The 16,008-nt window shown below is 51.2% G+C and overlaps 1 long non-coding RNA gene across 1 annotated transcript in view; it reads right to left on the bottom strand.

Moving 5' to 3' along the window:
• The window catches only part of LOC134927662 (uncharacterized), a 40,661-nt gene extending 25,705 nt beyond the window's left edge, over positions 1-14,956 (bottom strand). Inside the window, exon 1 of the long non-coding RNA XR_010177701.1 lies at positions 14,774-14,956. This is a non-coding gene — a long non-coding RNA (uncharacterized LOC134927662). The remainder of the gene's footprint in view (positions 1-14,773) is intronic.
• Positions 14,957-16,008: the final 1,052 nt, after the last annotated feature.

The raw sequence follows: 16,008 nt of genomic DNA, 5'->3' as shown, positions 1-16,008 counted from the left end.
ATTAATTGGTAAAATCACTGTAATGCTACGTCCAAATCACTGGAATTATTTGGCAAGATCACTGTAATTAATAATTATAAATCACTGATATTAATTGGTAAAATCACTGTAATGCTACATCCAAATCACTGGAATTAATTGGCAAAATCTCGCTATCGCCTGCCTAGTGAAGTGGAATATAGATGGGATTTGGTACCGGGAACACAATAACTTCATCAATTGTCTAAATCCCACTGCACTAATGGCGGATAACGGGCGCACGTCTAACAGTGCACTGATTATACTGAGCACTGAATATACTGAGCACTGATTATACTGAGCACTGATTATACTGAGCACTGATTTTACTGAGCACTGATTTTACTGATCACTGATTATACTGAGCTCTGATTTTACTGAGCACTGATTATACTGAGCACTGATGATACTACGGAGAACTGACACTGAGCAGCGCGATGCAGCACAAGACACTGTACTAGTATTAGTGAGCAGCACAAAAGCCCTCTGGAATTGTCACCCCCAGATACCACTGTGACTGGAATGATGATGACCTATGCACAGTGACAGGACACTACCACAGCACCCTACAGCAGCAAGATGCAGCACAAGACACTGGACTATTAGTAATGTACTGTAGTATACTGGTCACCACAATGCAGCACAAGACAATGAGTAGTAATACTGAGCACTGATGAGGATACTAGAACTGACACTGGGCAGCGAGAACAGCACTGGACTATTGTATTGTAGTATACTGGTCACCACAATGCAGCACAAGACAATGAGTAACATAGAAACATAAAATTTGACGGCAGATAAGAACCACTTGGCCCATCTAGTCTGCCCCTTTTTTATTTTATCCTTTAGGCAATCTCAACCCTTTTTTAACCTTAATTCTTTGTAAGGATATTCATATGCCTGTCCCAAGCATGTTTAAATTGCCCTACAGTCTTAGCCTCTACCACCTCTGATGGGAGTAGTGATACTGAGCACTGATGAGGATACTAGACCTGACACTGGGCAGCGAGAACAGCACTGGACTATTGTACTGTAGTATACTGGTCACCACAATGCAGCACAAGACAACGAGTAGTGATACTGAGCACTGATGAGGACACTAGAACTGACACTGGGCAACGAGATGCAGCACTGGACTATTGTACTGTAGTAAACTGGTCACCACAATGCAGCAGCAAGACAATGAGCACTGATGAGGATACTAGAACTGACACTGAGCAGCGAGATGCAGCACTGGACTATTGTACTGTAGTATACTGGTCACCACAATGCAGCACAGATACTGAGCACTGATCCTGAGCACTGATGAGGATACTAGAACTGACACTGAGCAGCGAGATGCAGCACTGGACTATTGTACTGTAGTATACTGGTCACCACAATGCAGCACAGATACTGAGCACTGATATTGAGCTGATATTGAGCTTTCCACTCAGAGAACGTAGCCACGTCCTCTCGCTCTCTCGACAATGCACAAGTGAAAATGGCGGCGACGTGCAGCTCTTTATATGGAATCTGAATCTCGTGAGAATCCGGCGGCGGGATGATGACATTTTGCCTCGTTCGGGTTTTCCGAGTCAGGCGGGAAGAACCGAGGCTGCCTCGGACCCGTGTAAACCACGTGGAGTTCTCGGAGAACCGAACCCGCTCATCTCTATTAAATATGTTTTTTTTCAAACATCGAAACATCAATCAGGAACATTGTGACCATCGGAACATTGCGGCTTTCATTTTGAAAGCCGGGACAGCCACCAAGTACACAGGAGGGTCTAGGGGTGGCTTGGGAGGGTTAATTTACACTTCCCAGCGGCTGCCATTGTCTGCAGCCGCTGGAGGGAGGGAATCCTGCCATGTGTCAGGTCCGGGTGTTTTTGTGAATCCGTAAACCCTGAACCAACCACAGGTGTAGGTGCTGGTGGGAAATGAAAGCAGGGAGGACGAAGGAAGTTCCGTTTCATATTTTATTAGAAATAACAATTCAGTAAGGTGTTAAATGGCAAGTTGTTAATCATCATATTATACTGAAGTATTGCAGGAATGGCAGAAACAATATGCAGGATAACACTCAAAGATAAATAAAAGAAATGTTCATGAAACTGTATGCAAAACAAGCTGATGAATAAATGTAGAATTGTCCAAATATAAACAAGCTTTGATGCTGAACTGCAGAATGTGTTTAACTGGTTAATGCAGACATGAAGAAATAACTGTAAGGGTTCGCAATGGAGTTTTGAGAGTTAACTGAGAGACTGTGAAGAATTATCCTTGTAATGACAACATAACAAATAAAAAGTTCTGAATTGGGTTACTTGCGGGTTCCGGAGATCACTGTGAAACTGTAGTAGATGACAAGGTGATGAATGGGTTAAATGCAGAGTTGAACAAACGAACAGCTGAGAGAAACAGAATCCTCCAGACTTTGAATGATAGGCAGACTGACAAGGTAACCTCATGCAGGACACTGGGAATCCAACTATTTCCAATAGGAGTGCAATTAACTGACAGCACAGCAGAGAGCCGGTAGATCTTTCAGCAGTGAAGGCTGCAGACGGACCTCTGGGAACGGAGGCGATATCTGGACCACGGGAATCACACAGGAATGCACGGAGAGAGCTCAGAGCTAGAGCACAGCTTTGATACAACAAAGCACTGGCCCAGAGTGACATAATCCCAGCCTACTTAAAGGCAGCACAAGCACGGGATTGGCTTACACCTGCCCACAGGTGTTTTCACAAGTGCTCAGTATTAGCTATTTGGTCTCCAACATGGCCACCTCCTATACAGCAGACACACCGCAGTGCCTTAGGCCATTTGGTCCCCGCACTCACAGTTCCCAGACTCTGCATTACCTGTGCCATTGATCACGCCGTGTCCCCACACGGGCGCACAGCACCGCGAGCAACCGCACTGGCAACGGATGAACCCCAGAACCCGCAAAGGTGAGAGACCGGTTCGTGACACCATGCTGACCAATCAGCAGTGATCGGCAGCACGGCAATCAGTAGGGGAGAGAGTAGGGAGGCAGAGGAACCTTCCGGTACCTCTGACAGCAGCAGCGCAGGAAAATTTCTCTTCCCTGATGCTGCTAATACTCTCTATCTGACTGGTCGCATCCTGTGCGACCAGGTCAGATAGAGCACTTGCAGGCATGTGTTAGGCGCCGAGGGTCCGCCCGTCAGTGCGGCCCGGCGCCTAGCAACTAGGGACGCCGCATGCGGACAGCCGCCGGCTCCCTAGCAACGCTAGACGCCGGGCGCACGGAGCCGCTCAGACCCTAGCAACGGGGACGCCACTGTCGGACCGCGTTCCCCGTTGCTGGGTCTAGATTAATCACCTCATTGGTATCCTGGCCGTGCAGCATGCAGCTGCACGGCATGATTGTTTATTACCCTGTCTGGCTCCTGATTGGAGAGCTCCCAGTTAAAAGCACTCTCTGGACTTCTCACAGACGCCGGTAATAGCTTCCTGTTTGCTGTGTCTGTTGCAGAGAGTTTTCCAGTCCTGTCTATCCAGTCGTTCCTGTCCTCAGTGGTCCAATACTCGGAAGTTGTCATCTTTTCCTGGAGTCCTGACCGAGCACCTTTAACATCCTGTGGTGTTCGTGAGTCGCGGCGTAGCCGTGTGTTGCGGCTTGACCGCTTACTATTTATTATTTGGTTATATTGTGTTTCGGAGCTTTTGCGGATGATTCCGCTCCCACAAATCCACTCTGGTATCCAGCGGTGCTGGATAGGAGTAACGGATTCGTGGATTTTTGGTTGTCCTTTTCCCTGGCGGTTTGTCTGCACATACTTCTGGTTTAAGTTAGTTAGCTTGTAGCCCCTGGCCTGGTTGCTTAGTCAGAGGGCCCCTTGTTATCACCCTGTCTCGGATTTCCCTTTGTCTCCCATTAAGACCTGAGGGGGCATCGGAGTTGGGCAGACATAATCCGCCCTTCAAACGCGGCTGCCATGGGCTCAAGCAACCATAGTCTCGCAGGGGATTTCTGATAACATGGGCGAGACAACGGAGTTAGGGCGCCAGGGGTTACTAGGCTTTCCTGCTCCCGTAACCAGCATTCCATTCCAGTACTCTGACCTCCGTCATAAGATCACCTCTGGTCAGACGTACTGGTATCATAACATTATTACCGGCCAGACTAAAATTTAAAATTAAACAGGGTTTGATTTTTTCCCTTATTTCAGTTTGGAAGATTTGTCGGCCTCATGAATCCCACTGGTGTAGGGCCAAATCCTGGCCAGCTTCTAGTTAGTCAGATTCAAGAACTTACTCAGATGGTTCAGGATCTATCCCTTCGGGTGAGGTCACAGGAAGATCTGTTACGGACTTCCCCGAGGGTCGTTCCTGAACCAAAAATGCATTTGCCTGACCGTTTTTCTGGGGATAGAAAGCAGTTTTTTAATTTTAAAGAGTCTTGTAAACTTTATTTTCGTTTAAGACCAGTCTCCTCAGGTACGGAATCTCAGCGGGTCGGAATTATTATTTCTTTACTTCAGGGGGATCCCCAGACCTGGGCTTTTGGTTTAAGAACTGACGATCCGGCATTGTTGTCTGTAGACGCCTTTCTGGGGTCTTTAGGGCTATTGTATGATGACCCTGATAGAGAGGCATCCGCCGAGAGTCATTTGCGTGCTCTCAGACAGGGTAAGAATCCCGCAGAGATTTATTGTACGGAGTTTCGCCGTTGGTCGAACGACTGTGGATGGAATGACCCAGCCCTGCGCAGTCAGTTTCGCCTCGGCTTATCTGAGTCTATAAAAGACAGTCTCCTTCAGTATCCCGCTCCTGAGACTCTTGATAAACTCATGGAGCTTTCTATTAAGATTGATCGTCGTCTCAGAGAGCGGAGGGCTGAAAAAGGAGCATCTGTCGGGTCTACTCCTGGTGTTTTTTCCATTCCTGTGGACATAGAGGAGCCCATGCAGATAGGTCTCTCCAAGCTGTCTCCTGAAGAAAGAACCAGAAGGCAAAATTCTGGTCTTTGTTTGTACTGTGGGAGTAAGGGACATTTTGCCCGTAATTGTCCGAACAAGTCGGGAAACGCCTCGACCAAGTGAATTGTGAGGGGGTTCACTTTGGTCTGCAGCTTATCTCCTCAAATAATTCACTGTTAGTCCCAGCTAAAGTTTCCTTTGGCAGCCTCTGTTCCTCGGTGTCGGCTTTTGTTGACAGTGGAGCTGCAGGGAACTTTATGGACTTAACGTGGGCCAAGGCCTTAGGTATTCCTCAGTTAGCCTTGGGTAGGTGTATCACCATGCATGGTTTAGATGGGAGTCCCTTGTCCAATGGGGTTATTTCTCTCTGTACACCTCCTGTACTATTTTCGGTAGGAGCTCTTCATTCCGAAAAAATTGAATTTTTCCTTACCCATTGCCCAGCAGTTCCAGTGGTTCTGGGTCACCCTTGGCTGGCCTTTCATAATCCCATCATTGATTGGCAGTCGGGGGAGATCTCACAGTGGGGTACCATCTGTAATAAGGAATGTATTACGCTTCCCATCAGAATAGCTGCTGTCATTCCCGCACCCATTCCTGTGGAATACCAGGATTTTGTTGATGTATTTTCCAAGGGCAATGCGGACATTCTGCCTCCCCATCGGCCTTATGATTGTGCTATTGAGCTAATTCCTGGTGCCACTTTGCCTAAGGGAAGGTTATATGCATTGTCCGGACCAGAAACTGTGGCCATGAATGAATATGTTAAAGAAAGCCTAGGGAAAGGATTTATCAGGCCGTCTAAATCCCCTTTAAGTGCAGGCTTCTTCTTTGTGGAGAAGAAGGATGGATCACTCAGACCTTGCATTGACTTTAGAGCCTTGAATAAAATCTCAGTAAAAAATACTTACCCTTTGCCGCTGATTTCTGTCCTCTTTGATCAGCTACGTTCGGCTGAGATTTTTTCTAAGATTGACCTGAGAGGAGCATATAACCTCATCCGAATCAAGTCAGGGGATGAGTGGAAAACGGCATTCAGTACTCAGTCGGGTCACTATGAGTATCTGGTTATGCCATTCGGCCTGTCTAACGCTCCGGCAGTTTTCCAGGATCTCATTAACGATGTGCTCCGTGATTTTCTTGGAAGATTCGTAGTAGTCTATTTAGACGATATCTTGATATATTCTGACTCTATTGAACAACACGTTACCCAGGTGCGTCAGGTTCTAAAAAAATTACGTGAAAATCACCTATATGCCAAGCTGGAGAAGTGTGAATTTCATGTCACGGAGGTATCCTTTTTAGGGTACATTATTTCCCCTCGGGGATTTTGTATGGAACCGAAGAAGCTCCAAGCCATCCTTAGTTGGGCGCAACCCACCAACTTAAAAGCAATTCAGCGCTTTTTAGGGTTTGCGAATTATTATAGAAGATTTATTCACTCTTTCTCCGACCTAGTTCTCTCCCATTGTGGCACTGACTAAGAAGGGAGCGGATCCAACCAACTGGTCACGTGAAGCTGAGTTATCTTTTCAGGCCTTGAAACAAGCCTTTGTCTCAGCCCCGGTCCTCAGACATCCCAACCCAGAATTGCCTTTCATTGTTGAGGTTGATGCCTCGGAGGTTGGAGTAGGGGCTATCCTAACTCAGAAGGATCCGGATTCTCTAGAATTACATCCTTGTGCCTTTATGTCCAGGAAATTCTCATCTGCTGAATCCAACTACGATGTTGGTAACCGGGAATTACTGGCTATTAAATGGGCTTTCGAGGAGTGGAGGCATTGGTTTGAGGGAGCAACACATACCATTTCAGTTTTGACTGATCACAAAAATCTTCAGTACATTGAATCAGCTAAACGGCTGAATGCCCGGCAAGCTCGTTGGGCTTTATTTTTTACTCGTTTCAAGTTTATTATCACCTTCAGGCCAGGTTCCAAGAATGCCAAGGCGGATGCCCTGTCACGCAGTTTTCTTCCAGTTCATGATAACAGTCCTGTTACTCCCATACTTCCGTCTTCAGTCATTCGGGCAGGCCTCACACAAGATTTATTTACCCAGTTAAAGCAGCTTCAACATCAAGCTCCTGGAAATACTCCTGCTGGTCGTCTTTATGTCCCTGAGTTTTTGAGAGCAACTGTTTTGACGGAGTTTCATGATAGCAAAGTTGCCGGGCATCCGGGGATCGCTAAGACTTTGGAATTAGTCTCCCGCTCAGTATGGTGGCCTGGTCTTTCCAAAGACATTAAGGAGTTTGTTTTTTCGTGTCAGGTCTGTGCACAGCATAAAGTTCCCCGTTCCTTGCCTATCGGTCAACTTATGCCCTTGAATGTTCCTCTCAGGCCATGGTCTCATATTTCCATGGATTTTGTGGTGGACCTCCCTCTGTCAGCCGGATGCCGAGTCATATGGGTGGTAGTTGACCGTTTTAGCAAGATGGCCCATTTCATTGCTCTTCCCCGATTGCCATCTGCCCAGGGATTGGCAGTTTTGTTCCTCCGCCATGTTTTCAGACTCCATGGGTTACCCACTGATATTGTTTCTGATCGGGGTCCACAATTCATTGCACAATTTTGGAAGTCTTTTTGTGCCTCTTTAAAGATGAAATTGTCTTTAACGTCTGGCTACCATCCCCAATCCAACGGGCAGACTGAGCGAGTTAATCAATCATTAAAACAATATTTGCGTTTGTACTCGGCCAAACTCCAAAATGACTGGTCCGAGTTTCTTCCGTTGGCGGAGTTTGCTTACAACAATGCCTGTCATTCCTCCACCAATGTGTCTCCATTTTTTACAGTTTTTGGTTTTCACCCCAGAGCTAATTCCTTTTTTCAACATTCCTCTGTCTCCTCACTGACCTTGACCGCTCATCTCAGACTCATTTGGAGAAAAGTGCACCTTGCTCTCAGAAAAGCGGCATTTCGGGAGAAAAAATTTTCTGACAGGCTCCGGCGGCCGTGCACTTTTAAAGTTGGAGATAGGGTGTGGTTGTCGACTCGCAACATTAGACTTCGACAAACCTCAGCCAGATTGGGCCCTAAATTTATTGGACCATTTCATATTATAAAAAAATCAATCCAGTTGCTTTCCGGTTATGTTTACCAAGAACTCTCCGGATCGGAAATACTTTCCATTGCTCCCTATTGAAACCATACGTTTCTTCCAGTAGATTTCCTCGGAAGATCTCTCAGGGGAAATTACCAATAGATGTACAGGGTCAGCAGGAGTTCTTGGTGGAGAAGGTTCTCGATTCCAAGTTGTCCCGGGGTCGGCTTTATTTTTTGGTACATTGGAGAGGTTATGGTCCAGAAGAAAGGTCTTGGGTCCTGGATGAGGATCTCCATGCCCCGAGGCTCAAAAAGGCATTTTTTCGAGAATTTCCTCAGAAACCTGGCCTTAGGGGTTCCTTGACCCCTCCTCAAGGGGGGGGTACTGTTAGGCGCCGAGGGTCCGCCCGTCAGTGCGGCCCGGCGCCTAGCAACTAGGGACGCCGCATGCGGACAGCCGCCGGCTCCCTAGCAACGCTAGACGCCGGGCGCACGGAGCCGCTCAGACCCTAGCAACGGGGACGCCACTGTCGGACCGCGTTCCCCGTTGCTGGGTCTAGATTAATCACCTCATTGGTATCCTGGCCGTGCAGCATGCAGCTGCACGGCATGATTGTTTATTACCCTGCCTGGCTCCTGATTGGAGAGCTCCCAGTTAAAAGCACTCTCTGGACTTCTCACAGACGCCGGTAATAGCTTCCTGTTTGCTGTGTCTGTTGCAGAGAGTTTTCCAGTCCTGTCTATCCGGTCGTTCCTGTCCTCAGTGGTCCAATACTCGGAAGTTGTCATCTTTTCCTGGAGTCCTGACCGAGCACCTTTAACATCCTGTGGTGTTCGTGAGTCGCGGCGTAGCCGTGTGTTGCGGCTTGACCGCTTACTATTTATTATTTGGTTATATTGTGATTCGGAGCTTTTGCGGAGGATTCCGCTCCCACAAATCCACTCTGGTATCCAGCGGTGCTGGATAGGAGTAACGGATTCGTGGATTTTTGGTTGTCCTTTTCCCTGACGGTTTGTCCGCACATACTTCTGGTTTAAGTTAGTTAGCTTGTAGCCCCTGGCCTGGTTGCTTAGTCAGAGGGCCCCTTGTTATCACCCTGTCTCGGATTTCCCTTTGTCTCCCATTAAGACCTGAGGGGGCATCGGAGTTTGGCAGACATAATCCGCCCTTCAAACGCGGCTGCCATGGGCTCAAGCAACCATAGTCTCGCAGGGGATTTCTGATAACACGGGCGAGACAACGGAGTTAGGGCGCCAGGGGTTACTAGGCTTTCCTGCTCCCGTAACCAGCATTCCATTCCAGTACTCTGACCTCCGTCATAAGATCACCTCTGGTCAGACGTACTGGTATCATAACAGCATGGTCGCATCTGATGCGACCATGCCAGGCAAGTGGTTAATGTAAAAAGCTGATACCACTTTCGGCAAAGCTGTGGGCGAGTTCTGAACTCCGCCCTATCCTCGTGAAATATCAAATAAGGGCTCTTACAGGATAAGGCCCCCAATTCCGGCACACGTCTTGCGGAGGCCAAAGCCAGTAACATGATGGTCTTCCAAGTAAGATATTTCAAGTCCACTGTGTATAAAGGTTCAAACCAATCTGAATGCAGAAAGGTCAGGACCTCCTGGATATGGTGCACTAGAGTCAGGATTTCATTCTGAGGTAAGGTGTCAAACCCCTCAATAACATTACCAGACCATTTAACTATGGCCCTTGTGATCCAACCACAAGCAATGGTGGGTCTCTGTGCGACTTCCATTGTGGTGTATATGGATTTGAGTGTAGTCTCAATCTTATGGTCAGCCGAGTCCTTTAGAGATATAGCACCAGGAACAGGCAGCACAATCTTACGTGATAGCCTGGACACTGAGGTATCCACAATCGGAGGGTTCTTCCAAACCTTTCTATCCTCAGGGGGGAAAGGAAATGAACTCAGCAACCTCTTAGGGATTTGAAATTTCTTGTCAGGATTAAACCACGCTTCTTTAAAAAGTGTGTTCAATTCCTTGAAGACAGGGAATGTGGCAGTAGATTTTGGTTTGACATTGAAAAACAACTCTTCCTCAAGTTCTGTCTCTTTATCTGGTATGTTGAGGACATACCTAATGGAATATATTAGGGCTTCCACACCCTGAGACAGAGTATTGTCCCCTTCTACGTCTACTTCACCTTCCTCCAGATTTGGCATGTCATTGTCAGAGTCAGATTGGAGTACCTGTAGGAGTGTGCGTTTATGCGAGACCAGCAGTTGGGGCAGAGTAGCCTGTCTGTGGTCAGCAGCAGTGAGTAAAAAATCATCTACAGATTTCTTTACTACCTGTCTTTCTTATCTGGCAGTAGCCAATTCAGTATTAATATTAAAAATCATTATTTTAAATGATTCTAACCACTCAGGTTCATGTGTACTGATATCCTGAGAAGGGAGAGAGCACTGAGTACATAGAAAAGATTCCCCAAGAGTAGGGGAAAACTTTGTGTTGCATGATGGACACGCAGCTTTTTTACCAGACATGCTGAATTGCAGAAGCCACACACACACACACACACACACACACACACACACACACACACACACACACACACACACAGTAATGTGAAATAACAGTGAAAATTAAATACACACTGTAATATGAACACAGAACCCCAGACAGTCAGTATGGAATGATATAGAGAGGGATGAGAGCAGCACGCAATGCCTCACAGCCAAAGCCGTAACTACGTGTGTGCCAGGTGTGCCTGGCACACAGCGCAGTAGCCCTGAGGGTGCACGGTCAGCAACTATTTCAGCGGCTTGTAATGAGCCAAATTGACTCATTACAAGCCGCCTGTGCTGTGTGCACCGCCGGAGGAGAAGAGGAGAGGAGCAGCATCAGGGGAGGACCCGGAGGAGGAGGGAGGGAGGGGGACTGGAGCCGCAACAGCGTTATGTAATTGGTAGCAGCGCCGCTGCAGCAGTTCCTCTCCTTACGCATTGGCAGGCCGGCACTGCTGTGAATGCTGGGATGTGCTTCCCTCATCCCAGCATTCACAGCGGTGGCAGGCAGCCAATGCGGAAGCAGAGGGACAGCTGCAGCGGCGCCTCTACCAATTACATAGCGCTGCTGTGGCTCCAGTCCCCCTCCCTCCTCCTCCTCTGCCAGCACCGAGGAGCCTGACTGCCTGAGCCAGCGGGAGAGATGGTAAGTATCTATCTGTCTGTCTCTCTCTCTATCTCTGTCTAACTATCTCTCTATCTATTCTGTCTGCCGTAATGTGTAAAAAGGGGGACGCTGTCTGCCGTAATGTGTAAAAAGGGGGATGCTGTCTGCCGTAATGTGTAAAAAGGGGGACGCTGTCTGCCGTAATGTGTAAAAAGGGGGGCGCTGTCAGCCGTAATGTGTAAAAAGGGGGACTGGCTGCCGTAATGTATAAAAAGGTGGACTGTCTGCCGTAATGTGCAAAAGGGGCTCTACCTGGTGTAGTGGCGCTACTGTGTGGCGTAATTTGAATAATAGAGACTACTGTGCACTGTAGTATGAATTGGTATTATTTTGTGGCCACACCCCTTCCCCATGAAGCCACGCCCCTATTTTTGCACATGCCTACAGCGCACACTGCCCTTATTTTACATAAGGGAACGGGGGGGGGGGGGGGGGGGCGCCAATGCCGTTTCTTGCACACAGCACTAAAATGCCTATTCACGGCACTGCTCACAGCTAAAGCAGTGCTTGGCCGGGCATAAACCAGAGCCTTAGATAAGGGAACTGGATAACAATATATATATACTAGGTGCTTCATCGCGCCCTACGGGCGCTCTTCACACTGTCGGAAGGGGCTGCGCCCCTTTAACCCCTGCAGAGACGCAGGACGCCGGGAGGGGACACAAAGACGCGGGGCGGCGGGGAGGAGACAGACGGGGAGGGGACACAGAGATGCGGGGCGGGGACACAGAGACGCAGGGTGGCAGGGAGGGGATACAGAGAGGCAGGGCAGCAGGGAGGGGACGCAGAGAGGCGGGGCGGCAAGGAGGGGAAGCAGATATGCGGGGCGGCACGGAGGGAACGCAGAGACACGGGCGTCAGGGAGGGGACGCAGAGACGCGGGGAGGGAGGGGACGCAGAGACGCAGAGTACCAGGAAGGGGACGCAGAGATGTGGGGCGGCAGGGAGGGGACGCAGAGAGGCGGCAGGGAGGGGACGCAGAGAGGCGGGGCGGCAGGGAGGGGAGGCGAGGCAAATATGCGGGGCGGCAGGGAAGGGACGCAGAGACGCGGGCGGCAGGGAGGGGACGCAGAGAGGCGGGCGGCAGGGAGGGGACACAGACGCGGGGCAGCAGGGAGGGGACGCAGAGATGCGGGCGGCAGGGAGGGGACGCAGAGACGCGGGCAGCAGGGAGGGGACGCAGAGAGGCGGGCGGCAGGGAGGGAACGCAGAGACGCGGGCGGCAGGGAGGGGACGCAGAGACGTGGGCGGCAGTGAGGGGACGCAGAGACGCGGGCGGCAGAGAGGGGAGGCAGAGACGCGGGGCGGCAGGGAGTGGACGCAGTGACGCGGGGTACCAGGGAGGGGGCGCAGAGACGCGGGAGGCAGGGAGGGGATAGAGAGACGTGGGGCGGCAGGGAGGGGACGCAGAGACGCGGGCGGCAGGGAGGGGACGTAGAGATGCGGGTGGCAGGGAGTGGACGCAGATACGCAGGCGGCAGGGAGAGGACGCAGAGACGCGGGCGGCAGGGAGGGGATGCAGAGAGACGCGGGGCGGCAGGGAGGGGATAGAGAGACGTGGGGCGGCAGGGAGGGGACGCAGAGACACGGGCGGCAGGGAGGGGACGTAGAGACGCGGGTGGCAGGGAGGGGATGCAGAGACGTGGGCGGCAGGGAGGGGACGCAGAGACGCGGGCGGCAGGGAAAGGACGCAGAGACGCGGGGTGGCAGGGAGGGGACACAGAGACGCGGGGTGGCAGGGAGGGGACACAGAGACACAAGGTGGCAGGGAGGGGACACAGAGACGCGGGGCGGCACGGAAGGGACGCAGAGACGCGGGGCGGCAGGGAGGTAACGCAGAGACGCGGGGCGGCAGGGAGGGAATGCAGAGACGCGGGGCGGCAGGGAGGGAACGCAGAGACGCGGGGTGGCAGGGAGGGAACGCAGAGACGCGGGGCGGCAGGGAGGGAACGCAGAGACGCGGGGCGGCAGGGAGGGAACGCAGAGATGCGGGGCGGCAGGGAGGGAACGCAGAGACGCGGGGCGACAGGGAGGGGAGCAGAGACGCGGGGCGACAGGGAGGGGAGCAGAGACGCGGGGCGGCAGGGAGGGGACGCAGAGACGCGGGGAGGGGATGCAGAGACGCGGGGGCGGCAGGGAGGGGACGCAGAGACGCGGGCGGCTGGGAGGGGACGCAGAGAGGCGGAGCTGCCTGTGCACTCTCACCTGTGAAGTTGGTGTAGCGGCCACATTAGCAGGCGCGCTGTCCCCCGTCTCTGGCCTGTGGAGCCGGCAGCCCAGGCCCTGTGGTGTACAGTCCGGGAATCTGGGGATGGTGGGAGGCAGCGTTGTGTTTGGTGTGTGCAGGAGGCAGCGGGTGTCTGTACCGGCGCAGGGGGGGCTATGAAGCCTTCTCCTGCGCCAGCCGTCCCTCCTGATGTGTATGGCGGCGGCGGCAGCAGTTACAGGCGCGGGTGATGCTGCGCCGTAACTGCAATCTCTTCGTCCGATGTGCGTACGGCGTCTGGCGGGACAGTGGGTCCCAGGCGCGGCTGCAGTGCGGGAGCTGGCGTTGGGGGTGTGTGGAGGGCGGGAGGGGTGGTGCGGGCTGCGGCTGTCTGGTCGGCCGTGGTGCGGGCGGCAGGGCCCGGCCACCGTGTCCGTGGCGCGGATGGCTGTGGGAGGTGCTGGCTTGTGCGGCGAGTGGGTTCGGTGCGGTGGGTTAGGCTGGGTAGTGTGTGCTGGTGAGTTATGCAGGCGTCGGGGTCGGGGGTGTCTGGGCTGTCAGTGGCTGCTGGAGGGGGGTTTGGGGTGTGTGGTGCGGGTGGCATTGGGGTGTAGGTGGCACGGGAGGGGTCTGTGGTTACCTGGCAGTGTGGGGTGTCCATGCCCTGGTGGCTTCTAGCTTAGTGGCAAACGCAGGATTTTCATGGGGGGGTTTCCGTGCGCGCGCGTGTATGTGTGTGTGTGCTCGTAATTGAGTAGCCAGCACACTGCACAAGCTGTGTGTGTGTGTGTGTGTGTGTGTTTTTAATATATGCATGTATGTATGTATGTATATATATATATATATATATATATACACACATATACATACGTACATACAGTACACACGCATACATATGTACACACACACACACACAGAACATCTGTACATAGACATACACATATACTGTACACAGCATACATGTGTACACATACAGTTTACATGCACACATCATACACACACACACACAGTATACATACTAACAGTATACATGCAAACATAGTATACATGCATACAGCCACACACGCACAGTATACATGCACACAACACACACACAGTACACATGCATACAGCATATATACATACACACACAACATACATAGTTACACACTATACATGCACACAGCATACTGTACATACACACAGTATACATGCACACACAGTACACATGCATATATACATACACACACTATATATGCACACAGCAAACATACATAGTTACACACACACACTATACATGTACTTAGCATACATACATTAATACACACACACTATACATTTTACATAGCAATACACACATCCATTAACATTGAACAGAACCCCCTCCTCACCTGACACTACAGTGGGAGCCGAAAACAGCAGACACTGCCTCACGTAGCCCTGTCTCATGGCCCCTTGAACTGCCTGAGAGGAGCTGCGCGCTTCCGCTGCAGCTCCCCCTACAGGCAGCCAGCAGCGGCAGCAGCCAGGTTCACACTGTCAGTTGGACAGTGTAAAGAGGAGGGAGCTGCTGCATAAGCTTCTCCTCATTTAAAAAAAAAAAAAACGGACGGGAGCGCCGATGGATCGGAGACCAGGGGGGGTTTCTAGGTACTCGGAACCCCCCCCCTGCGTGCGCGTATGTGGCTGGTGGGCGGATTATGTGTCTGCAGCTCCGTCCTGCTAGTGGTGTGCTGGGACAGGGGAGGAGCTGCTAACTCCGCCCACCACTGTGACTCCACCCAGCGTTAGAGGGCCAGGCACAGTCACAGGGCATATATATATATATATATATATATATATATATATTTATATGCTCCCCCCTTTCTATAATCCTGGTACCGTACAAGGTGAATATTGGAGGATCTCTGGAGGAGCAGCGCTATCCTGCGTGCAGCCTATAGTGTAATGCAGCAGGAAATGGCGCCTCAGAGCTGCTGGTCCTGCTCCCTGGGAAGCCCCGCACCCATAATGGAGCGCGGTCCCTGTTTGGATTATACTGGCTTTTTGTGTTCCAAATTGTAGGAAACGGGGTTAAAACACCTCCCTGTATCAGTGCCAGTGAGGGTGTCCGCAGCGGACACTGCTGCCCACAGCAGCCTGCCTGCTGCGCCCTTATGCCACCACTATCACCGGGGCCCCGCTAACCGGGGCCCCGATGTCTGTACTCACCGCACCTGAAGCGTCTTTGGCATCTGTTAGGGGTGGCGACACGCTGCTGGCCTGTGGGCATGCAAAACATCACCTTAGGAGCTTTGTCATGTCAGCGGGGATCCGGACCATTAACCCTATAAGAGGTTGGTATGGTCCCACGATGCAGGCAGACTGATGCCAGCCAGTGCTGTCTGAAAATAATAAACTAAAACAAATTCTGAAGAAAATACTCTGGAGCTCCAGAGAATGCACCCGGCACATTTTTCTAAACTGATTCTTCAGGGAGGAGCATAGACGGGAGGAGCCAGCACACACTGAAGATTTCTTAAAGTGCCAGGCTCCAATGGACCCGCTCTATACCCCATGGTACTAATAACATCCCAGTATCCCCTAGGACGTTAGAGAAAAAACAAATACTCACCTACCCAGGGTC

Source organism: Pseudophryne corroboree, chromosome 5, assembly GCF_028390025.1.
Source record: "Pseudophryne corroboree isolate aPseCor3 chromosome 5, aPseCor3.hap2, whole genome shotgun sequence".
Taxonomy (NCBI): domain Eukaryota; kingdom Metazoa; phylum Chordata; class Amphibia; order Anura; family Myobatrachidae; genus Pseudophryne; species Pseudophryne corroboree.
The sequence above is the reverse complement of the archived record's forward strand: the minus strand, read 5'-3'. Positions and strand labels throughout refer to the sequence as shown.